This window comes from Castor canadensis, chromosome 15 (genome assembly GCF_047511655.1).
Source record: "Castor canadensis chromosome 15, mCasCan1.hap1v2, whole genome shotgun sequence".
Taxonomy (NCBI): domain Eukaryota; kingdom Metazoa; phylum Chordata; class Mammalia; order Rodentia; family Castoridae; genus Castor; species Castor canadensis.
Window position 1 is genome coordinate 69,995,871 of NC_133400.1, and position 25,540 is coordinate 70,021,410.

The 25,540-nt window shown below is 40.2% G+C and overlaps 1 pseudogene; it reads right to left on the reverse strand.

Moving 5' to 3' along the window:
- Positions 1 to 383: 383 nt before the first annotated feature.
- LOC109681308 (mediator of RNA polymerase II transcription subunit 17-like) lies at positions 384 to 22,894 on the reverse strand (annotated as a pseudogene).
- Positions 22,895 to 25,540: the final 2,646 nt, after the last annotated feature.

Sequence of the window (25,540 nt, forward strand, 5' to 3'; positions counted from 1 at the left end):
AGATCAACAGGACAGGAGGAAGCCCTGAAGGTACAATCTGCCTTGTGCCCCTTCTGAGGAAGTTGTTAAACTGCTTATGTTTATGACTTGGGCATGTAAAGAAGACAGCTGGAGGAGGGACTCGGCTTTCTAACATACACAGCTTAAGAGTTCTAGAAATAGAGAGAACTTCCTTCTGCTGGGAAAGAGCTGGGTCTGCTCAGTGTAAGTGAATCTCTGAAAGCTAGGTCGTAAGAGTGCTTCTTCAACATTATGTGATCTTTTTAAGAAATGGTAAGAGGGCTGTGGGTGTGGCTCAAGTTATACAGCCCCCTGAGGCCCCGAGTTTAAACCCTCAATACTGCCAAAGAAAACAAACAACAAAAATAAACAGAATGAATAGCTGATTTGAAACACACACTTTATTTGATGTTAATATCAAAGAAGGGCCATTTTAAAAAGCAAATTAATAACATTTTTCAGGTTAACTGTATAAAAATATTATCTTACATCTTCCCCTACTATATACCTACAACTGTATTTAAACTTCTGCATTTCAAAGTACTTGCTACCTGTAAAGTGAAAGGTTTCAAACTGCTAGTTAAACATTTATTATTTTCGTAAAAAAAAAAAATACACCTTTGGAAGATTTCCCTTCCTTGTGCTTATAACTTATCTGCAAACATCTCAAGTCAAGGTTTCTGGAAGCTGTCCTGGAAAAGATCACAGTAGACAAGGACTAAGCACAGACATAAGCAGCTCCATCTTATAAACAAAGTTCCGACCTTCCATCTTATTCCACTGGACTTCTTTGAAGGGTCCACAAAGGTGACTCCATTTGTTATCTTGTAAAACATCACTTTTTGGAAGATCTTTACACTGGTTACGAGGAAACTGAACCATAATTTTGCTGCCACTTTCAGGTCCATTACGAACTATGGAGGAAAAAACAAAATATCAATTAACTCATTTTGTAAACAAGGAAATTCCAAGGATAGCTGGGCGCTGATGGCTTATACCTATAATCCTAGCTACTTAGGAGGTTGAGATTGGGAGGAGCACAGTTCAAGGCCGGCCCAGGCAAACAGGTCGAGAGAACTCCATCCCCAAAATAACCAGAGCAAAACAGACTGGACGTGTGGCTCAAGTAGCAGAGTGCCTGCTTTGCAAATTCAAAGCCCTGAGTTCAAACCCCAGTACTACCATAAGGAAAAAAAAAAAGGGAAATAAATCCCACTTCATTCTATTGAGTATAAAAACCTATCTGTTCAACAACTTAAACAATCTTGTTAAATGATGCTTTTTGGCGGGGAGCGGTGCTGGGGCTTGAACTCAGGGCCTCACTGTCAGCCTGGGCTGGCCCTGAGCCTCAGTCTTCCTGGTCTCTCTCTTCTGAATAGCGGAGAGAGCAGCTGAGAGTACAGGCTCAAGCCACCCAAAATACTAACTTTTAAAAACTAATTTATGCGCACACACACACACACACACACACACACGCACGCACCAAGCTACTGTAAATATCTCTAAACTGTGTGCACTACAAAAATCATGTAAGATGAGCTGGGCACGGTGGTACGCATCTGTAATCTCAGTTACTCAGACAGAGACCGGAGGGTTCGATATTTGAAGCCACCATGGACAAAAAGTTAGCAAGACCCCCACCTCAAAAAACAAGCCATGTGTAGTAGGACACACCTGTAATCCTAGCTATCCAAGAGACATAGGTAGGAGGACTATGGCCGGAGGCCATACACGATACAAACACACGATACCCTAACTGAAAAATACCTAACGCAAAAAAGGGTTGGTGTATGGCTCAAATGGTAGTGCTTGCCTAGCAAGCTCAAGGCCAAGTTCAAATCCTAGTACAACCATCTGAAAAAAAAAAAAAAGGGAGTCTCCTCAAAGTAGGTGTTTTATTAAGCACCTCCTCTTGGTTCTACCTCTGTGGTTCTGTCCATGTGTATAGCACCATATCCATTCAACACCTGAGACTGCAGGAATAACAATGCTGACTGTTTAGAGGATCTACCAAGGTCTAATGTGCTGCTAAGATAAGAATTTTTTTTTTTTTTTGTGATACTGGGGATCAAACCCATGACCCCATGCATGCTAGGCAAGTGCTGTACTCCTTAGCTACAGCCCAGCCCACAAGCTAAATGGTTTTAAGTACTAGAAAGAGAAGTAATAGTCTTTTGTTCTGAGTAACAGATATGATCAGATAAACATCACTGTAAAAAAAAAAAATCAACTCACCAGAGATAAATTACTTTTATGGATATTTAACTATTAAAGCAAAATGTTAAAGTCAAAATCCCAATGGTTCCTACTCATTCAGAGCTGCAGAAAGTACCTGAAATAGCATAGTCTCCACTCGGGGAGGCCACTGTTATGGCGGAGGCATTGCCAATGCTCTCTATGGGCCCAAGTCCCACATGATTGCTGAAGCTGAGTACCTGCCAGCCCATAACCTTGGCCAGCTGCTGCACTGCATGCACCTGATGCTGTGACATCTGTGAAAGGAAAAGGAAATATGACAGTCAGTACTTTTACTTGCAGTGACTTGACATCATCCTTGTAAACTTCTGTTAAGGGTTTGCAGTGCCTAGACAGCAACCCTGTCTTATGTTTAGGAGCCCTCCTCTGTGTGACTACTACAAAAAGGGAGCAAGACCCCTCCTGCCATTGCAGGAGACTGAATTCCTGGTACTTGCTTTCCCTGTCCGCTGGCAGCTTGAGCACAGGCACATGACCTAAACTCCAAATGGAGTCTCCCACCCGGATCACTGAATGTGAAGCAACACTAAAAGTAGCAGGTATGCTAAATATCCTCCATTCGCTCTTCAAGTCTAGTCCCTACCCTACTCTCTGCCCTGGGAGGCGCAACTGTTAACAGCCTCTTAGGTTCTCTGGCTTCAAGTGGGGTTCAGGTAATGGCACCCACCCAAGTAATGGGGGCTATCCAACAGCTGCCAGCAAGACAGCAAGGAGGACAGTGAGTCAGGGTATTTTCTCCCTCGGCACCATCCCTGTGAGGTTATCTAGGCTGGCGGAGTCTCTTGACAAAAGGCCGCTGGTCTTCTCAAGTGGCTTACTCTATGTGGCTCTCCTTTTGTGGTGTAACTTGTCCCTCCCGTTAACCTTGGGCTAGGGCTGATGACTACCGTTAATGGCTCTCCTACACCCACAACTTTGTAGCCGGACCCTCCCACACATGCTGCCTGTTTCTTCTTTAGACTCTGCCCCCAGCAGTGAGCGCAGCAGTGCCATTCCCCCAGCCTCTTTGGATTTCTATCCATTTGCAAATCTTGGTCTCTAGACTTTCCACTCATTCTACAAGCTATGGAGTAACAGTTCAACAGGTTTGCGTGTATGCTTAAGCATACATGGTCAAAGCCATTTAGTATCTAATCGGCTAAGAGCTACCATCCTTCACAAATACATTTTATTGACTTGGCACCAAAGACGCAAATCAGAACACAAGATTATTGCTTCTGGGATGGGGAATGTTTTTCTCTTTTATGTGAAAAAACAGGATCTCACCCTAACATTTCAAAAATCCACCCTCTATCCTTTCTCCCATAATTCAGTATCTCACTAGACTAGCTGTGGTAACTTCAGGGAGAAGGCAGTAAAAATACTGTTCTTAGTTTACAAATAAGGAAAGAAAGGACCAGAAATGTATCTAGTGCCCCAAAGCAAGTTGGTTGTCAAGTGGGGACCAAACTCCAGTACTTTCTATACTGCTATTTTAAGATTACAACATTCAACTTATTACTATGGATAATGTTCATTATTATTTGGCATCTGATCTCCCTTTCTCTAGTTTTCTTGGGTTAATACTTCTCAACTCCTAGTCCTGGAGAGGCTGTAAGTCCTGGAAATCCTAAGAAACAAAAATTTGCTAGTCTCAGAACTGGTCCTTCATCTCAAACAAAAGTAGGTGAAGGGCTGGAAGTGTAGCTCAAGTGGTAAAACAACTCCCTAGCAAGCGTGAGGCCGAGTTCAATCCATAGTACCACTACCAAAAAAAAGAACAGGCTGAGGGAAGGAAGATAGAGAGCACAAGGTCAGTCTGGGCTTCACAGACCCTGTCTCAAAAAACCTACCAAATAAACAAAAATAAAGTGAGTGGAAACAAATCTACAGCAGTTCATTAACATTTTGAATTAACCAGCAGATTGCAAATGTCATTAGAAATTACATGAAATCCAGGCTGGAGGTGTGGCTGAAGGGCTAGAGTGCCCTCCTAGAAAGCGTGAGTCCCTAAGTTCAGCCCTTCAGTACAACCAAAAAATAAAAGGCAATAAAGGGTGTGTGTGTGTGGGGGGGGGGTCCTCCTTTTATAATTGACTACATTTTAATTACTTCTTAGCTTGTTCTTCAAGCAGTTATGAGAAAAAGGGATTAAGGATTTGTTTGCAACCACTACCTGAGACAAAAGAAAATCCTGTAGCTCGGGCTCCTGATGAGATAGTGTAATCACTCTTCCATCTCTTGTGTGCGACTCGGACCTGCTCAACTCCAATGTTCAACTGCAGCTGAATGGACCTTTACAGATACACACGCTAAAAATCAGGAACATTCAAAATTATCTTACACAATGCCACAAACATTCAATTATATTACCATGGAAAAAAATCAGTTTTAACAATCTACACTAACATTTACGGAGGAGTGGGGTGGTCTTCCTAGGTTCCACTAAACAATCAGACCACACAGAGCACCAGTCTACTCAGTAGGCCAGGCCAACAGCATATGCTCTTCTCTGGCAGTTCACAGCAGGACATGCAGCTGTCTACACAGCAGCACATACCTCCTTGTGACGAGATTCATACTGGGCATATATGGACCTGCCCTGACATCCCCCACTAGAGCTACAAGCTCTTGTAGTATCTCCATAGGCATGGTTTCCAAGGTCCCCATTAAGAGAAGCCCTGTTTTAAAAGTTACACAATTCAGGAAGTCCAAAGGCACCTGTCATTATATAAAATTGTTCCCAAACTAGATGTATCTCATTAGTTTGGGACCATTTTTGCCAGAAGTAATTTAGCCTAGTAATATAGACAACATCTTCCCAGAGTTAACCAAAGGTCACACTCTTACATAGATGCTAGCATGGTGACTCATGCCTGTAATCCTAGCTACTCTGGAAGCTGACTGGGAGGATCTCAGTTTGAAGTAAGTTTAGGCAAAAAGTTTCACAGACCCCCATCTCAACCAACAAAAACTAGGTGTGTCTGGACACCAGTGGCTCATGCCTGTAAGGGATTGGAAGGATCCTGGTTTGAGGCCAGCCCAGGGAATACAGAAGATTCTCCAAAATAACCACAGAAAAATGGAGTAGAGGGGTAGCTCAAGCAGTACAGCCTGCTTTGCAATCCCAGTACTGCAAAAAACCAAAACAAAACAAAAACCTCACACAGAAAGGGAAAAAGTTTTGCTAATTATAAAAAGTTTATCCTGAAATAATCAGCAAAGAAATCAGAATATGCACTCTATTAACTTGGCATAGGTCAAACAAAAAAGTCATAAAGTTTTTAATACATACCATTCAGACCACAGTACTCTTCCAAACAACTTACAGCCAGGTGCCTGTGGCTCAAACCTGTAATTCTACCTTCTCAGGAGGCAGAGATCAGGAGGATAGCAGTTCAAAGTTTGCCCAAGGCAAACAGTTTGGGACACCCTATCTTGTAAAAAAAAAAAACTATCACAAAAAAAGAGGCTAGCAACGTGGCTCAAGCAGTGTCTGCTAGCAAGCAGATCGATCGATCAATCTGAGTCTAACATACATATATATCTAACAAATATATATGTTAGATACTAGAACCTCTTGTTTTTAACTTTATCTTACAGTACATATTTGGGAATAAAGCATTTTGGTTTTGTTTTTTGTTTATCCTGGTGGGACGGGAGTTTGAACTCAGGGCTTTGCACTTGCTAGGTAGGTGCTCCATCAGTTGACCCACGCCTCCAGCTCTAAAACTGTAAATTTTTTTGGGGGAGTGGGGAGTGTGGAACTGGGGTTTGAACTCAGGGCCTCATGCCTGCTAGGCAGGCGCTCTTACCATTTGAACCATCTCACCCTTTTATTGGGATGGGTTTTTTGGAAACAGAGTGTATCTACTTGCCCAGGGCTAGCTTTCAACCTCGATCCTCCTGATCTGTTCGTCTCCTGAGTAGCTAGGATTATAGGCATGAGCCACTGGTGCTGGCTCTAAATTGTAATTTTGATAAATTAAAGCTTACATTATTTTTTCAAAGTAAAACAAAGCTCAGAAGGCTTAAAGGAAAAGACACAGACTTAAGCAAATTAAAAAATAAATAAATTTAAACAAGCCAGTGCTGGTGGCTCATGCCTGTAACCTTAGCTACTTGGGAGGATGAGACCGGGAGTATCGTGTTTCAAGGTCAGCCCAGGTAGATAGGTGTGACTCAAGAGGTAGAGCGCCTGCTTGAAGCCCTGAGTTCAAACTTGAGTTCTCCCCTCCCCCAAAAAAAAACAAAAAGAAAATTAAACAAGAGTGTGAAGGGACAGGAATTCTTATCACTCACTATTGATGAGGTATACTTATAGCAAACACTTTGAAGAACAACTTGAAAGTATTAGTCAAAAATTTAAATGTCCTCACTTTCAACCCAGCAGTTACATTTATAAGGACTTAATCCTACAGATATATTTGCAGGAGCTGGAGGTGTGGCTCAGAGTGCCTGCCTTGTGAGATCCTGAGTTTAAACCCCAGTACTGCCAGAAAAAAAAATATATATATATACACGTATTATATATGTATACATATATAATACATACATGTACGTATATACACACACACATATTTGAGCATACACAAGTTATTTTGCTGACATCCAACAAAAATCTCCACCTAGGGAAAATTAAAAATTTTTTTTTTGTGGGACTGGAGTTTGAACTCAGGGCTTAACACCTGAGCTACACCTCCAGTCCACTTTGCTCTGGTTATTTTGGAGATGGGGGGTCTCACAAAGTATTTGCCTGGGCTGGCTCGAACTGTGATCCTCCCCAACTCAGCTTCCCAGGTAGCTAGGTTTAGAGGCGTGAGCCAGCAGCATCCAGCTTAAAATAACAACAACAAAACTCACTTGATACATATAATGGAACACATTATATGCATAAGAAAAGAATGAGGCAGATCCATATAAGGAATGTCAATTCACTAATTTGCTACTAAGTAAAAAGAAGCACACAAACTAGGAATGATGGTGCAGGCCTTTCATCCCAGCACTTGGGAGGTGGAGGCAGGAGGAGCATGAGTTCAAGACCACCCTACGCTATACAGTGAGACTATCTCATCAAGGTGGAGGAAAAAAAGAGTACAGATCGTAAATGACCGCTAATATGCAGAGTTTCTTTTTGGGATGATGGAGAAATTCTGAACTACTAGATAACTATGATGATTACACAACACAGGGAATTAAAATTTTTAATTTTTTTTAGAAAGCTGCACAAAAGAAGTAAGGTGCAGGTGGGATATATATACTTGAGAACGCAAAGACTTTCCTAGAATGATGTTCTGAAAATTGCTTTCAATTCTAAGTAGCCTCTAAAAGATGAGGATCTCTCGTGATCCCCTTTTCTTTTTTTGGTTGAGACAAATTCTTGCTATATTGCCCAGGCTAGCCTCAAACTCAAAACCTCTTGCCTCAGCCTCCTGAATGCTGGGATTACAGTCGTGCTCCACAACACTCAACTCTCTCTTCCTGATTCTGTCAAGGATCTATCATCAAATTTTCTTTACAGAATTCACATTGAATATTGTAACCAGAATCACAAGGTTGTTTTGGATTGGACATAAACTACTGAATGCCAATAATTGTCTCCTTTCTTTTTTTTGCACTCATTCTCTCAACATTTTTTATTATGGAAAAATTTAAACACAACCAGAAATGGACTGTAGTATAATCATAACCTCTGATCCCATTACCCAGTCTTAAAAGGTAGAAACGCATTCCAAATTTGTTTCCCCTATATTCAACACCCATTCTTTCCATCACATCCCAAAACCACCCAATTATTTTATTTCTTTAGATAGAGGAGAAAATTATGGTTCAGTTTCATTCCATCTTTTTTCATGTAAGTTTCAAAACTAATTAATTTCCTTTACATTGTATATTCTTTTATCTTGTATGAGCTTATGCTTACCATTTTTCATTAAAAAATAGTGAATTAAAACTGCCCCATTAAAAAGTAGTATTATAGGGGTGGTGGAGTGGCAAAAGTGGTAAAGCCCCTGCCTAGCAAACACAAGGCCCTGAGTTCACTCCTGAGTACTGCAAAGAAACAAACAAACAAAAAAAACAAAGACAAAAACAAAAAATAATATAAATGCATTTTCTGTTCCTACTTTAAAGGTCAGTGATTTTGTGTCTCACCATGTTTTGTTCACCATAACTAGTTAGGTCTGTCTGAAATAAAACCTGCCCCTTGAAAAATAAATAAAAAGTACTCACAGACCCTGACAAATGTTTCCTCGAGGCTTTCGCAGACTAACTTGGGAAAGGGCCTCAGCTGTGCCTTATCAGTTGTTAAATTTCAAAGAGGTTCAAATGGAGACCCAAAACATGTGTTTATGGCTCCTAGACAACTGTATTAACTTATGAATTGTGAATGTAAAATCAAGCAGACAGCATGTCAAAGAATGCTGGGACAAAAATCATTTTGCCACTTCACAGACACACAACTATCAACTGGTTTAAAAGGCATAATCATGAACTGGATTAGACCCAGGATCAATGCCAGGCCAAGAAAGAACTTCAAATCCTGGGCCGTTCTAGGCACAACACACAGAGTACAGGCTCTAGTATAAATGGCTGTCCTGTCTCAAGTGCACTAGGCATGTCATAGCCTAGAGGCAATAACTGAAGCAGTGTGGCCTGTGTCTAAGGAGATGGGGCCACTAGAGCGGAAAGGCTGGGTTCACTTTTTCTGTAGCTCAAATGTGTGACATTTACCTAATAGATATTATTTTAGACATTCTTACTTTACATTCTTACAAACATGACAGTTGATATTATTACTGAAATGTTACTGCACCCTAGCAAACAAAAAACAAAAGTTTAATAGAATCCCTTAGCAAACACCAGTGCCTAACAAGCAACTTAACATCCTGAACACACGACTTTTATCTTGACACTTACTTGCATATTTGCTCATAACCTTGTGAGGTGATACAATACTTTCACACTAGACTCATAAACATCATTGATATTTGACCAATGGGCCTGTATCCGAGGATCCTCAATGCGGCTTGCTAAGCTGTCAATGGTTGCAGCAGTTCTTTAAAAGAAAAGTTAAAGTTCTTAAAAAGTCACCATATAAAATGAAAGGATTTAAACTGATTATATGAAAACATGGAAATCAAATGACTACTTTTTGAAAATACCACCATTTGAAAAGCAAAGCCCCCCCCTTACCCCTCCTTGTTGAGGTTTGAACTCATGGCCTTCTACTTGTTAGGCAGGTCATCTACCACTGAGCCATACCCCCAGCCTGAAAAGCAAAGATTTTAAACAAAGGTAGAGGTAGTTCTGAGAACCTCTGCACACTGCACTGATGTGCTGGTCTTAGCTTCATCTCACAACTCGTATCAATCACACATTCGTGATTATCACAATTCATGACAGGCTTATGCTCTTTCAACTCCATTTGTTTTGTCCCATTCAGGAAAGCTTATCAGGCCACAAGTAAGAAAGATACTTCTCAGGCCCTAACTAATCTGAAACAAATCATTCGCAAGTGTCAATACTTGATCCCTGGTAACAAATGACATAGGAGACACCCGTACTTAGATTATTATAATAGAATTAAAATCAAATTCAAGAGAAGCTAGGAGACCTTAAGCACAATCAAAATCTTACACACCAAGAAAGAAAAATATGATAAATAAAAATGAGAAATAACATTAAGTGTTCATTATATACCAAATACTATAATTAAGTGCTTTCATTAATTGTATTGCTTAATCTTACAACTCTATATACTGGGTAGGAACTATTTTCTCCATTTTTCAAAAGAGAAAAAAGGTTAGCATTGTTAAGCAATTTGCCAAGGTCACATAGCTGTAAGCTGGGGTATAAAACCTGGGAGTCAACTGCAAAGCAAGTACTCTTTCCTTTGTACCTTAGACACACTGCTTAGATCCAAAACATAAATTATGTAAATTGATCAAACTACTGGATGCCCTTTCTTTCTAATTGTCTAACTTTAGCAATTTATTGGAAAGACAAACAGCTTAGAGAAAATGGGAAGAAATGACAACAGCTATGGTGGAAAGGGACTTTCACATAAACGAGGATTTGCTCTTTTCTCCTGCTGCTCCAGTAGTGGTAATTTCTAATCTGCTCTTAACTTTCCCTTTCCATAGTTTGCTTCCCTGACAGTGAATCAAAATTCCTACAACAGACAGACACGGATGCAAGAATGTTCTGCTCCGCATCTATCAACAAACTGGGCATAAAAAAATACCTAGTGACTGAAAATTTGGAAAGAAATTACAGAATACTCACTTAAGAGTATATGACTCAGCTATTAAAGTATCTTTGAATGCCGGGCATTGGTGGCTCATGCCTGTAATCCTAGCTAGCAAGGAGGATCGAGGTTCAAAGCCAGACTGGACAAAAAGTTCTCCAAACCCTATCTCAAAAAACATCATCATGGGAAAAAAAAAAAGGGCTGCTGGAGTGGCTCAAGGTATAGGCCCTGAGTTCAATCCCCAGATCACACACACAAAAAAAAGTATCTTTAAGAACTTGGTGAAAGAAGAAAAATTTGCAATACAGTATTAGGAGAAGGTAGGATATAAAATTTTATGAACCTAGATTTAGTAAAATAAAAAAAGTCTAGTTTCCTGATGCATATGTCTAGTCACTTGTCTGTAAAATTTTAGTGCAGTGTTAGAAACACTACATTAAGTTATATTGGCCATGCATCTAACCCTTCCCCATACATGTCAGGACCTTGCCTATCTTCATAAACTCTTACACTACAGCCACCTTCTTCCTGGGGGGAAAAAAGGTTAAAGCTCCAAAAATTAATTACATGAAGCAATACAGGAAAAAGGACCTCAATTTCACAGAAAAAGTTGCTTTCTTCATCCTTACCTGATCCTTAGAAAAATATGCTTTGCTTATTTAATTATTTTTTTCCAGAAGTCCTTCACTAAAGAATTAATTTCATTTTTATCAAAAGCTTGAGGACCCGAAAGTCTCATTCTCTTGTGGCCAAAAGGTGCCCTTGCTGGGTGAGGCATCATGATGGAACTCAAGGTCTGTTTATGAAACTGACAAAAACAGCCATTTGAAATGACCAATACCCACGAAGTAAATACAACACAGTATTTAATCAAAGCAGGGCTCACACCTTGGAAACACTGAAAGCAATAGGCTTGAACTACACATGAAAGCAATTGTGGCAGAGAAGATACATGCTAGCATCTACCAGATCATGCACAATACAAGTCTGTAAAGAGAAGGACCCCTTGGAGATTATAATTTTTTATTTGTATTTATTTATTTATTTATTTTTTGTGGGACTGGGGTTTAAACTCTGGGTTTCGCATTTGCAAAGCAGGTGCTGTACCACTCGAGCCACAGCTCCAGTCCATTTCGGTGTGGTTACTTTGGAGATGGTGTATCTCAAACTATTTGCCTGGGTTGGCCTGGCCTGAAACGGAGATCCTCTGGATCTTAACCTCCCAAGTAGCTAGGATTACAGATGTAGCCACTGAGCTATAATTTTTATTTAAAATATAAAACAACTGTACTTCACTTAGTCTCGTCGAGAAAATATATGCCATCAGTAGATATTTATTTCACTATGTCTTAGACTCAGAGATCCCCACATTTGGCTGCTTATGAGCAACCTGAGATTTTTAAAAACAACAGCTTTCACACCATCACAATCAACTGCACCAGATCTTGGGGCAGGGTAGGGAGGCTAGAATACATACTTCTGTGAAGTATCTCAGGAGCTCCCTTTGAAATGAGTCTGTACTGTGAACTAGCACTTTGGAAACATAGCTGTAGATGACTTCCATTTCCAGTCACAGACCACAGCATAACTTTTTCCATCTCTCTCTGCCCCGTCCCCATCAGAATTGGCCTTCTCTCTGCACCCTTCAGTATGTATTTTCTATAGTCCTACTATAAAACTCATTGTAGCTATGCGCCAGTGGCCCATGCCTATAATCCTAGCTACTCAGGAGGCAGAGATCAGTGGGATTGTGGTTCAAAGCCAGCCTGGGCAAATAGTTCACAAAACCCTATCTTGAAAAACTCATCACAAAAAAAAGGGCTGTTGGAGTGGCTCAAGGTGTAGGCCCCGAGTTTAAAACCCAGTACCACAAACAAAACAAAACAAAACAAAAAACCTCGTTGTATAAATATTCCTACCACTATGCTTGCAAACAAGGACTTTATTCTGATTATTTCAGAACCTCCAGCACACAGAAGGATCCTCCTCATCAGGTAGTGAATGCTGTTGCTATGTGCATAACTGAAACTCAGCGGAGAGGAGGTTTGTACATATTCATTGCCCTGGATGTGCTCACCACAATGCAAAGAAAACATTTATTTTATTACCTCTCTAATCAGTAGGTGCAAATTATGCTCCAGAACATAGAGATGATCTTCTGGACTTTGCTTCTCAATAGCAGATTTCTGGGATTTCTTATCATTTGAGGAATGGCACAAAGAAATAGGTAACTGCAAACCTATTTATAAAAAGGACAGATGCAAATAACCTACAATGTGGACAGGTACAAATTATCTTCATGAAGTATCATCACAGCCCATTCTCAAAATGTCTTCCCTCATAAGGTACAATAACAACGCATCCTCAAAAATTACACATTCTAAACTTGAAGATCAGCCCTCACCAAAATGACCACTCATGAATATAACAGACTCCTGTGCATTTTAACAATTCAAATTCTGTTGAACAATTGAATTGTTCATGTCAATTCTATATAATATGGTTGCTGACTTTGAGCTGTGGCTAAAGACTGGTGAACAAGCTATATATTTTTTCTTCCTGCCTTTAAAATTAAAAAAAAAAATTTAAACCAAGGTTTTTTTATTGTTCTTTAACACAGAATTAGTATCTGATTCTTATCCAGTAGGAAACAGATACTCTTCTCTGCTCCAATGAGAACTGAGATGGAATTTTTCACTTCTATAACCTATTCCCTTGATAAGGCACAGTGTTAAAAATTTAAGTCTTAATATACAGTTGTAAGAATTTATATTAAAAGAGTAAGTGCAAAGTTAATGAAAAAATGATTTCTAGAATAAGTCTAATTGTATTTGAATAAAAATCTAGCTTCTACAAATGTAGGAATATTATGAGTAAATTTTTTAAACTGACATTTTCTTTAGTCAAAGCAGTATCGGTGAAAAACCTCACTTGGAAACAACTGATGCTAACAGTAGCCATGTGAGTACAATTTTTATTATATGCTTTTAAAATCCAAGAGTTACACTCCTTAGGACACTCAATAAAACTGGCACTGTGTTATGTGCTTTCCTGGCCGCCATAATGGACAGCACACTTTTGTGTTATCAGTCTCCTCTTTGCTGTTATTATTCTCCCAACACACCCAAGTAGCTATCTTGTTCCCCAAAATACAAAGTACCATTTAAGTCTCAAAAAAGGCTGGCTGTTCTTACTTGGAAAGGGTTGAGAGATAATCTGGTTTTTCACTACAATGTGAGGAATCTGTGATTTAATTCGAACAGCTTCCCGAGAGAGCTGCGCAAAAATTTCTTTACACAAGAGAACATTCTGTGCTGCCTCTAATTTTGCCTGCCAATGTGGGGAACCTGAAAGACAAGAGATATGGGTATATTTCAACTCTCTGACCATACTACCTATGTATTAACTAGCCTCAATGATGACCTGAATATATAAGTTCAGAAAATGCTAACCCCTAGTACAACGTATTTTTCGCCAAAAATAAAAATCCCACTTCCTTTAACCAGAGAATACTAGTAAATAAATTCAATCTAAAAAATAAAAAAGACTGAGTGCTGGTGACTCACGCCTGTAATCCTACCTACTCAGGAGGCCGAGATCAGAAGGATCGTGGTTTGAAGCAGCCCAAGGAAATAGTCTGAGAGACCCTATCTCAAAAACACCCATTATACAAAGGGCTGGTAGAGTGGCTGAAGGTGTAGGTCCTGAGTTCAAGCCCCAGGACCAAAAAAAAAGTATAGCTATTCATTGATTTACAAATTATAAAAAGTATATTTCCAGAGCTGGGCATGGTGGTACATGCTTGTAATCCCAGCATTTGGAAGGCTTAGTTTGGAGGACTGCAAGTTCAAGGCTAACCTGGGCTACATAATAAGACCCTGTCTAAAAAAAAGCCAGGCATCAGTAACGCACGCCTGTAATCCTAGCTACTTAGGGGAGGCTGAGATCAGAAAGATCATGGTTCAAGGCCAGCCCCTCCCACCCCCCCCCAAAAAAAACAGTTCTATACTGTCATACTCCAAAGCATCTATTTCCCCTTGCTATATTTATGTTTGGTTTATGTAAGTTAAGTCAAGAAGTTAGAGAGTTGAACATAACCACACCTGGTTTGGATTTGGGCAAAGATCACTTGAAGAGATTAACTGTGCCAAGATCACCAATGTCTGGAGCCTGTTTTTGAATGGACACCTGTAGAACAATAAGAACAGAGAAAAAATGTTAGCAAATTAGCTTCAGGGTAATAAGACATTACTTGAGTCTGAAAATCTCGACTGAGGGAAAATAATCTATTCTGAGGCTGAGGAGTGTGACCCATACTCCCAAAACTTTTCAGGCTCTATAAGGGTTCAAGCTGAGAGAACCTGACAGGATGCTGTGTGCCCTGCTGAGACCCAGCCTAGTGCATCATCCCTCCAAACCTCAAAACAAAGCTGCCCTGCTGAAGTTCTGGCCCTTGTTGATGGTTCTGGGGCACAGGCCCTGTGAGTTAGCCGAAATGGTTAGCAATGCCAGACAGGATTAGTTACAGTCCTGCTTCTACTGCTAATGCCTATAAAACAACCTCCCCCAAACACAGTCACTTAAGAATTCTTTAGGTTTCATATTCAAAAGTAGCCAAGAAACTAAGTGACTAAGATCATCCCAAAAAACCTCTGATAATAAGCAAAACTAGAGTGAGGGAGAATACTCACAACTCTAGTGTAGGTGGAGTGAGCCTAACATTATGTGCAGGTTGGACTGCAGTGATTGTGAACTGAAATTAAGCAACATGTGTGCAACATGTTCGGGGAGACTATGGGAAACATGCATAGACTAGAACCTAAAGCGTTTCTCAGAGTAGACTTCTTGAAAGTCGCTGCCTTGGGCCTACACTTGGAAGCACAAATAAAGTTTTAACAAAAAAGAAAAAGAAAAAAAAAAAACAAAACAAAAAACAAAAGAGCCGGCACAGGTGGCTCACGTCTGTAATCCCATTTACTCAGGAGGCAGAGATCAGGAGGATCACAGGTAGAAGCCAGCACAGGCAAATAGTTTGTGGGAACCTATCTTGAAAAAACCATCACAAAAAATGGCTGGCAGAATGGCTCAAAGTGTAGGCCCTGAGTTCAAGCCCCAGTACTGCAAAAAAAAAAGAAATTACTTTAAAAATACTCTTTTTTTGCGGGGTGGGGAGGTGGGAGGAGCAGTACTGGGGCTTGAACTTAAGGCCTCACGCTTGCTATGCAGGTGCTTTATGCTTGAGCCACTTCACCAGCCATTTTGTTTTGGGTATTTTCAAGATAGGGTCTCACAAACTATTTGCCTGGGCTGGCTTTGAACAGAGAGCCTCCTGATCTCTGCTAGGATTCCAGGTGTGAGCCTCCAGAGCCCAGCTTTGACAAAATACTTTGATCAATACCTTGATATATGCAAAACCCTCTCAATCACTAGGAATTTGGACATCAAGGGGACAGTAACCTTCAGGTATCTTCTTATCCAGATCAATATCTGTGTTCTTTATTACTTCAAATGTAGCATGATGGGGAAAAAGAGATCCTAACAGAGTAAAGATAGGAAAATGAACAGAAAGCACATTAATTCAACATACATACTAAACATGTAATACTTCATATCCACATCACTGAACCGTAAACCAAGCTCCCCCTAAAAATGTGGGTTTTTTGGTGGGAAAAGAGAAGGAATGGTGAGCAAAGGGAAGAAAGGAAGCAGGGAAAAGATATTATTTATCTTTAAAAAAAAAAAGCAGCTAGGTAGCTCACTTCTGTAATCCTAATTACTTGGGAGGCTAAGATCAGTAAGATTATGGTTTGAGGCCAATCAGGACAAGTAGTTGGCTAGATCTCATCTCCAAAATCCCCAGAACAAAATGAACTGGAGGTGTGGCTCAAGCAGTAGAGCACCTGCTTTACAAGCGCAAAGCCCAGAGTTCAAACTTCACTCCCATCAAAAAAATAAAAATTGAACAACACTCCTGGGCTAGGGTACGGCTGTGTGGAAGAGCACTAGCATGCTAGAGGCCCTGGATTTGATCCCCAAAACCACAAAAGCAAAGCAAAACAAACAGGTCTTAGAGTAAGGGTATCATTATAATGTGAACTCCATAGGCCACACAAATTGTGTATTCCAGTGGGGTTTTACTTTAAAAATAAGTGTGCTTCTAAATTTCTCAAATTTAAGCCTCAGGGATAATATACTTCCAGAGCTCAACCTCTGTAATCTGGTTGCAGTTGAAGTATTCTGAATCCAGCAACAGAAAGACAAAAGAACACTGCACACAGGATCCTTTTCCAGCCAATTCCCATATTCTTATGGGATGTATTTTTGTGCAGTTAAATTATATGAGTGGATGATTAAGTGCAACTCCTGTCTTATAACAAGGGAAGATATTCTAGATCTTCTTGCCATTAAAAACAATGTAATTCAATCTTTTCATAATCATAAATGATCATCCCAAAGAGAAATTAAGTATCTGCACATAATTATTTGTGAGAAAGAACTTACAATGTCTAAAACCATAAAGTACTACTTCTACAGACCATGTAAAAAATGGATTTATCAGCTTTGTAGTGGGATTTTTTACCTTCAGAGGTCAAAATTCTCAAATTTGCATCAGTGAAGTATTTAGGTCTTCTAGTATTTAACTTAATCACCTTGACTTACCTTCCTTTATTTTTTTGCAGTACTGGAGTTTAAACTCAGGGTCTGTATCTTCTTGAGCCACTCCACCAGCCCTTTTTTGTGATGGGTTTTTTCGAGATAGGGTCTCTTGAACTATTTGCCCAGGCTGGCTTTGAACCACAATCCTCCTGATCTCTGTCTCCTGAGTAGCTCACTCAGAATGATGGTCTCCAGTTCCATCCATTTATTTGCGAATGATAAGATTTCAATCTTCTTCATGGCTGAGTAAAATTTCATTGTGTAGAAGTACCACATTTTCTTAATCTGTTTGTCAGTAGTGGGGCATCTTGGTTGTTTCCATAACTTGGCTATTGTCAATAGTGCTGTAGTAAACATGGTATGCAGGTGCCTCTGGAGTAATCTATGGTGCATTCCTTTGGGTGTATCCCCAGGAGTGGGATTGCTGGATCATATGGCAGATCTATGTTCAGTTTTTTAAGAAGTCTCCAAATTTTTTCCCAGAGTGGTTGCACTAGCTTGCATTCCCACCAACAGTGTATGAGGGTTCCTTTTTCCCTGCATCCTCGCCAACACCTGTTGTCAGTGGTGTTTTTGATGATGGCTATTCTAACAGGAGTGAGGTGGAATCTTAGCATGGTTTTAATGTGCATTTCCTTTTATCAGCCCTTCCTTTAATTTTAATTTTAGGATAACGATGGCTTGCACTAGCACATGAATCCATTGGGTTTTATTTTTCCTTTGGTGGTACTGAGGTTTGAACTCAGGGCCTCATGCTTGTTAGGTAGGCACTCTACAACCTGAGCCACCCCACCAGCCCTGTTATAGTGCTGGGTTATTTTCAAGATAGGATCTCTTGAACTATTTGCCTGGGCTGGCTTCTAACCCCGATCTTGCTGATCTCTGCCTCCCAAGTAGCTAGGATTACAGGTGTGAGCCATGTGATTCCTTTTAAGACCTCATTCTAATATTGTTTTCTCAAGTACCCCAACCAGGACTCCTTGCCTCATCTCTCAGCATTCAAAGTTTTTACCCCATTGACCTGTGAACCTTATATACAACATCTTCAAATCGTCTGTTTAATGAGCCTAACAGGTTTTCAAATTGAAGCTAGGTTATTTATTATAGGGCTATGAGAAGAACGGTTTTGGCTGAAGTGTAAAGAAATTAAATTTTCGAAATTTTAACATGTAGCTGACAAGCAATGTATTATTGAAGGATGTGTAACATTACAGTCAGCCCTATATATGTACACAAAATGAACAGTTTTTAACAATTATCCATACCTGCACTTCTGTAGCTCAGATCACCAAGAATTTTATCTCCAATTTTTCTAGGCTTCCAGTGTTGCCTTAATCTCAAGAGCTCAGAGTTGAAGTCTCTTTGTAGCTTGTTTTCTTGGTTTTCCGTAACTGACTTAGTCAGTCTTTCTGCTCCCTTCAGTAGGATTTGTGCTGCTCCAGCAAGTGACTTCTTTTTAGATATCAGCTGCAACGTCTGAGGATTCTATCAAAAATAATCTATCAAGTTTTCTATCCAAAACTGCAGTTCTGTTTTATTTTCAGATGACTTTAAAATTACACATTTTCTCAATAACAAGACACCTTTTCAAGAGAAAATTTAGAAATTAAGGAAAAGCAAAGAGGGACAATGAACCGCTTTATATCTCCTGGCACTCCAAAAAAAAATTTTTTTTTTTTTTTTTTTTGTGGTACTGGGGTTTGAACTTAGGGCTTCACACTTGCTAGGCAGGTACTCTACCACTTGAGCCACTCTGCCACCTTACAATGTTTTTTTAAATAATAATAAAAAATAACCTGAACGTATTTTTTAGTCAACTAACATATAGACCTCTGTTAAACCAAAAGTACCACAATGGACTAGAAATACCCCTTCTTGTATACTGCTATCTCAACTGCTACCCACATATATACCCTTCCGTGGTACTCATACACAAAAGTCTATAATCCCTGCTGGAATGTAACTTAGGTGACAGCAGAAACCATTATACAGACACTGACACTACAACAATGCTTGAAATACCTGATTTAATGAATGAGTTCAGTGAGAATGAATATAAAATTATATTACTACAACTTATCAAAGTACTTTTGGTGGTACCTGAGTTTGAACCCAGGGCCTCCATGTGCCTGCTAGGAGGTGTTCTACCTCTTGAGGCAAAGGGCTTTTGGAATTATTACACAGAATTAATATTAAATGTACTTCACTTCTGAAAACTGAGCTCAGTAAATCTATCTATCTATATATATATCCACAATCATAACCAATTTGTGTATTTTATTACCTGGATATACTTCCAAAAGTACAAGTTTAATAAAAGAAAGTTTTCTGGTTGTATAATAGTCAAAATTCACATTAGACAATCTAACTCAAATTTCTTGAAGACGTTATGCTCCTAGAGACTGTTTACATGGAGTGAAAAAAGCAATGTGCCACGAGTAAGATGTGCAAGTTCTAGTCTTGGTTCCCAAACTACAAGCTTGACTGAAACCTGACATACTACAAATCCTCTAGACCTTACTTTTCTCTCTTTAAAATGAAGGAAGTATATACTAAATGAGCAATTATATTTAATTAATTTTATTTGTACATGGGTTCTAACAATCATTACCTCCTCTCCATGACACACTCTTACCCCACTCCTGATGCCTGTTTTCCTAAGGACTTTCCTAGCAGTCTCCTTGGTTTCTGATGCTTCATTCACTAATCCATCATTCTGCTACCTCTCTTTCATCTTCAAATGTTCAAATACCGAATATAGTCTTTATCTAATACCAACAATTCATATGCTCCATAATTTGGCCTTAGTTTTCTAACCAATCTCTTAAACAAAAGGAAGGGGAAAGAACTGACATTTAAGGCTACACAACTAGTGAGGGTAGAGGCAGAACTGAGTCTGTTTAAGTCTAAAGCCATTCTATTATCACATTTTGTGTGAAATATATCACAGACTAAAGACCCAGGCGGTAAGAATTTCCTAAGATTTGGGAAACTTTAAAGCATTACATTAACAAATCTCAACACCTCCAAGAGTCACACAAACATAAGAAAAAAAAAAATACAGATACAGATACAAAGCAGTTTTATGCTTTTGCTTTGGACCAGAAAGTCCAAATCTTCATCTGGACAATAGGCATACAACCAAAAAATGGTTCAGGGACTTAATAAAAAGTTTCAATTAAAGCCTACAAATACCTGTTTTGGAGGAAGTGCATCCTGAGAGACAGGATCGAGAGTCATAAACTTTTTATCCCTAACAATACTGAGAACATCATAAAGAACACACATTTCTGTCAGTGCACTTCTCATATTGTTCTTCACTGAGTCCCAAGGCCATAAGGAAGGTTGAAACTTCACCAATCTTGAAAAGAGAAAAAAAAGAACAAGAAATACAGAAGTATAAGTTACATTGAATAGAAGACAGAAAAGCTCATTTGGAAGGCTTACAATACTAAAAGGAGAAATAATGTTCTTTCAGACTGTCTGCCTTTTATCCTATTCCCTCCAACCTTTCTTGAATCTTTGTTAAGACTTAATACAGCATTCTTGATATGACAAATGTCTCAATTCCAGAAGTTAACTCTCTCAATACAATATTACAGCTAGACACTTTTAAATTTATGCAAGCCTTTTAATGTCCTGCTTACTTCCAGCTTTTAGAACTTGAATTCAAGTAATGACAGAGAATTGAAACAGAAAAGTTTGAAGCCAAAGCTGGCCTGTACTGCCAGCCCTGGTATTAGCTACACTAGCATACTTACACTTCCTTGCAAGTGTCTTTTATTTGATACATGCTCACTGTTTAGTGTTCAGATGACAAACTATTTGAGTAAAAAGTGAAAGTTTTCCTTTGTTCTCATCCTTGATTCTCTTCTGAGATAACCACTAGCAATAGCTGGAGTGCATCCTTTCAAAGGCTTTCCTATACATTTACATACATATATTCCCATTTTTCTGTTACTTGCTTCCCCCCCCACACACACACACTTAATAAGATCTAGAGACACTTCCACATCAGCACATATTCATGGGTCCACTTCCTTCTATAATATTCTGGAACATGGATGTACAATAACTTTAACCATTCCTATTCAACAGACATGGAGTGCTTCCAACAATGCTGATAGTGTAAGCATCTCAAACACATACTTGTGTAAATGTACAAGTTTTTTTGTAGGCTAAATATTTAGGTGTGATATTAGTGGACCAAAAGAGATGCACATTTAAAATTCCGGCACATATTAAACTTCTAAACTGCCTTCCAAGAAAAGCTCTACCAAGTCACATTCCCAACACAGGATATTAACAATATTTTTAGTTTTTTAATTTCTGTCAATTTTATACATGACAATCTTTTCCCTCTTCTTTTTGAGACAGCTTCTCACTATTTAGCCTAGATTGGCGTAGACCTGTGATCCTTCTGCCTCAGCTTCCCAAGCGCTGGAGTTACAGGCTGGGATTACAAGCATGTACCACCACACTCAATATTGAAACGGGCATCTTTAAATTCCCACTTACACTGGGTCTGTTGCATAACTAAATCAAGAATTGTGATTTAAAAAAAAAAGTTTGACAATGACAATAAGAATACAAAACCCACTCATGCTGCTTCTGCAATTTCCTACTATGTAGCCTCCTCCCTTCCAGTTTTGTTTTTTCCTGTAACTCATTTACTGCAAAGCATCCAGTGTGATCTTATAAACAAGCAAATCACCGTGTCTACTTAAAATCCTCTAAAAGTTTTAGGCTGTTCTTCTGATAGAAGCCAAATGCTTATCCTGATCTACTAGGGTCTACAAGATCCGACCTCTCCCTATCTTAGACTTTTTTTTTTTTTTTTTGGTAGCACTGGGGCTTAAACTCTGGGCCTCAGGCGTGCGAGGCAGGTGCTCCACCACTTGAGCCACGCCCCCAGCCTACCTTAAACTTGAACTCACATTCCAGTCGCCACAGACCTCTTTTTTGCGGGGCGGGGGGCGGCACTGGGATTTGAACTCAGGGCTTCACGCTTGCTGGCAGGCGCTCCACCACTTGAGCCACTCCACCAGCCTGACACAGAACCTCTTAATGGCAGGTGCTCCTATCCATCCTGCACGCTGCAGAGAAGCAAAGTAAATGCGGAGGTCACACAGCCGCTGAGCTCTCAACCACTAAGTGTGCCACACTACAGGCGCTCCGTTTAAAACAGTGTCAGACACGTTACCGGTGACAGTGACTCAAACGCTGCCACTCAGAGACCCGCAGGACAGGAGCATCAGGAGTTAGGCCGTGTCCTGAAAGTCCCGCTGCAATGGAGACGCGACGGGGCGGCTTCCAAGCGCACATCTTTGCTGCACGGCCGAGCAGCTACCTTCCTACCTTCCTCGTCGTCCTGGTCCGCGCTGGAACCGGCGCCCGCCCAGTCCTGCGCGTCGCCCTCGGCCCCCGCCGCCTCCTCCTCCTCCTCCTCGGAGCCCGAACCCTGGCTGAAGTCGATCCGCTGGGCCAGGCGCGCCAGGTTCTGGGACATGGACAGCGGCTGCAGGTAGGTCTCAGTGCCATCCAGGCCCACTTCCTGCACGTGCTTCTCGCAGGCCGACTCGATGCTGATCCGCACAGCGCGGACCCCCGACATGCTGCCTGCGGCGGAGGCCCCCAGCGGAAGCCCTCAACGCTGGAAAACCAAACCCCGCTCTCCGCGCGGAAACAAAGCCCAAGGCGCAGCGCGTTCCCAGAAGGCACTGCGAGGTTCCCGCCCCGCAAATCTCTCTCGGAACAAAACTGGGCAGGCGCGGGAGCTCCGGCTGGGAGCGCTTCCGGTGCATCCGACTGCTGGTCCGGAAAGCTTCCGGCCTGTGAGAGGCTGGCAGACTGCTGAAGGGTGGACCCGATCCGGTTGCGGGTTGTGGAGACACGCGTGCTGGTGTCGGTCTGCGATGTACTTGTTACTTGTTTGAGGGTCCGGGAAGAGGAAATGAGTGGGGCCCCGGTTCTGGGAAATGAGAATGCCGCGGAGAGGACTGAGGTTTGCGGGCTCACACCTACAGTGGAAACGTTACAACGAGTTACAAAGAGTTACAAGTTAAGGCGCAGTTTTAAGTGCTTAAATTTACAGCGCTTAAAATTACACTGCGGGGTTGGGGATTTAGCTCAGTGGAAGAGTGCTTGCCTGGCAAGTGTAAGGCCCTGAGTTCGGTCCCCAGCACCGAAAAAAAAAGGAAAAAAAAAAATTACACTGCGTACTTCAGTTCGTTATCTAGTTTGCTGTTAGTTGTAAACTCCGCGACAGCGAATGTCTCCAACAAACCAAAGATTCTGGCATGTAACGTGTAATTAATAATATTTATTTCATTTCCTAGTGAGATTGTTATATTTACAGTATTAAGAAGCAATGATGTAACTTCAGTCCCTGAGTCCACAAGAAAATATTTCATTAGTAATGATTCTACAGGGAAACATGGGTTTTTTTAATTGCAAAACTGCTTAATTTAAGGAATTATGCATATCAGTTATGAACCTTTGCCAAGTCTTGTTCTGATCAACTGCTTTCAGATGTTTCGGAATATGAGGTTGACTTGGAGTCATTCCCTACTGACAGAAAGAGAGGGCAGATTTTCAGGAGAAAAACAAAATAGACTAATTCATCTCAACTGTGCTGACTCACACTGGGTAGATTGCGGGTCAGGTCTATGAGATTAGGCTGGTTGGTGCTAAGGTATGTCTACAGGTCATTCAGATGACTCTACCTCTTACATTTTTAATGAAGTTATAGATATGCTAGGATTTAGGCACTCCATTTTATTATTTGCTTATTCCCTCCTGTTTATGCTATTTTCCCTCTATCCTGACTTCTTTGGAAGCACAAGCATAGGCCCTGAGTTCAAATCCCAATATTGCAAAGAAATAAATAATAAATTTATTTCTTTTTGGCCATTTCTCTGTGTATAGATTCTTTTTTTTTTTTTTTTTTTTTTTAGTGGTACTGGGGTTTGAACTTCACCTTAAGCCACTCCATAAAACCTATTTTTGTGAAGAGTTTCTTGAGATAGTGTCTTATGAACTATTTGTCTGGGCTGTCTTGGAACCGCAATCCTCCTGGTCTCTGCCTCCTGAGTAGCTAGGATTATAGGTGTGTGCCACCAGTGCCTGAATCTCTGTATACAGTTTTTAAAAATCCTTTCTCTTTCAAACAGCAGCTTTAGGGCTTACAACATGCATACTTAACTTTTCATAGCTTACTAAGAATTAATATTTTACCATTTTAATAGGAATGTGGAAACCTCATTACTCTATATGTCCTTTGCCCTCTTCCTTGTGTTATACTGTCTTGCATATTACATATGCACATCAAAAAACTCCTCAGATGATGTCATGAGTTTTGCTTTCAACTATCTAACATATTTTAAAGAACTTGGGAGAAGAGTCTACTATATTTACCTAGGCATTTATCATTTCTGTGGCTGTTCCTTTACTCTGGATGTTCCAAAATTCCTTTTGGTATTACTTCTCAAATGATATAAATAACACACACACACACACACACACACACACACACACACACACGCCAATGGGGGAGGGGCGGTTCTGGCAGATTTATTTTACTTTTTTGTTTACTCACTCATTTCCTGAATCAGCTCTACAGGCCATCTTTTTTTTTTTTTTTTTTTTCGGTACTGGAGCTTGAATTCAGGGCCTTCACCTTGAGCCACTCCACCAGCCCTATTTTTGTGAAGGGTTTTTCAAGGTAGGGTCTTTTGAACTATTTGCCCAGGCTGGATTTAAACCACGAGCCTCCTGATCTCTGCTTCCTGGGTAGCTAGGATTACAGGCGTGAGCCACTGGCTCCCAGTTATAGTCCCTTTCAGTTCCATGTTCTGACTGTGTGGTCCTAGATGAAATTTTCTTGTTATTTTTGCTTTAAAGCCATCCAATATGAAATTTAAAGCCATCATCCAGATTTAAGTCGACATACCAGCTATGAAGATGGCATTAAAAATCTCTATTCCAAGGAAACGTATCTTTCATATGTAACTATATGTTCCTACCTATACCTCACATATGTGTTATTTATAAAAAGGTCACTGTCTTAGGGGTAATTAACTTAATTGTTCATGTGTAGTTGCTGAAGGACACCTTTTTATCTGTAAGTGACTCAACAGGACAGAGTGTCCTTCCTTCTTTTTCTCTGTGACTCTTTTCAGACTACACAGAAAGCAGAGGGATAGGTGAGGCATCCTTTTTTCCTCCGTCAAATGGGGAGAACTCTTAGCCACGATCTCTTTGGCAGTGAAAAATTTGGAAGTTAATATTTTCTTTGTTTCAGAATTCAAGAAGGTATTTTCTAGTTAGAACATACTAACTAGAAACTCTTAACTAGTTAAGAGTTAAGAGTTTCTTAACTAAGGCTCAAACCCAAAG